The sequence below is a fragment of the Egretta garzetta genome, unplaced genomic scaffold (assembly GCF_000687185.1).
Source record: "Egretta garzetta isolate BGI_Z169 unplaced genomic scaffold, ASM68718v1 scaffold145, whole genome shotgun sequence".
NCBI lineage: Eukaryota > Metazoa > Chordata > Aves > Pelecaniformes > Ardeidae > Egretta > Egretta garzetta.
In genome coordinates, this window is record NW_009259687.1 from 726777 (window position 1) to 727150 (window position 374).

The 374-nt window shown below is 47.3% G+C and overlaps 1 protein-coding gene across 24 annotated transcripts in view; it reads right to left on the reverse strand.

Annotated features, from left to right (window-relative positions):
• Positions 1-374, reverse strand: part of MAST2 (microtubule associated serine/threonine kinase 2) — a 193162-nt gene that overhangs the window by 8628 nt on the left and 184160 nt on the right. The window lies entirely within an intron of this gene.

Sequence of the window (374 nt, forward strand, 5' to 3'; positions counted from 1 at the left end):
CCCGTCTGTCGTAGCTCGGCGTGGTTGGGCTGCTCACTGGAAGTTACCACCTGGCATTAGGAATTGTCAGGGTCTGGCTCTGCTTGGAGACAGAGCCGGGCCAGCAAGGGAAGCTATTCAGCCTTAACTTGCTTTGTGAGTTACGTACTCTATTGAATTCTTGAACATCCAACCTTAACCAAGTTATCTGGAGTTACCGAAACTTCCCGGTACATGAACGCACCAGACACATGCAGTTCCCAAACAACGTCGTAGTTAGCATGTGACCCCCAAAAAATAGTACCTTGAGGGTTAAAATCATTCCATCTCCATATACTTCCTCGCTGCACCATTGTCTAGAGACCAGCTTGGAGCCAATTTTAAAAAAAATAGGG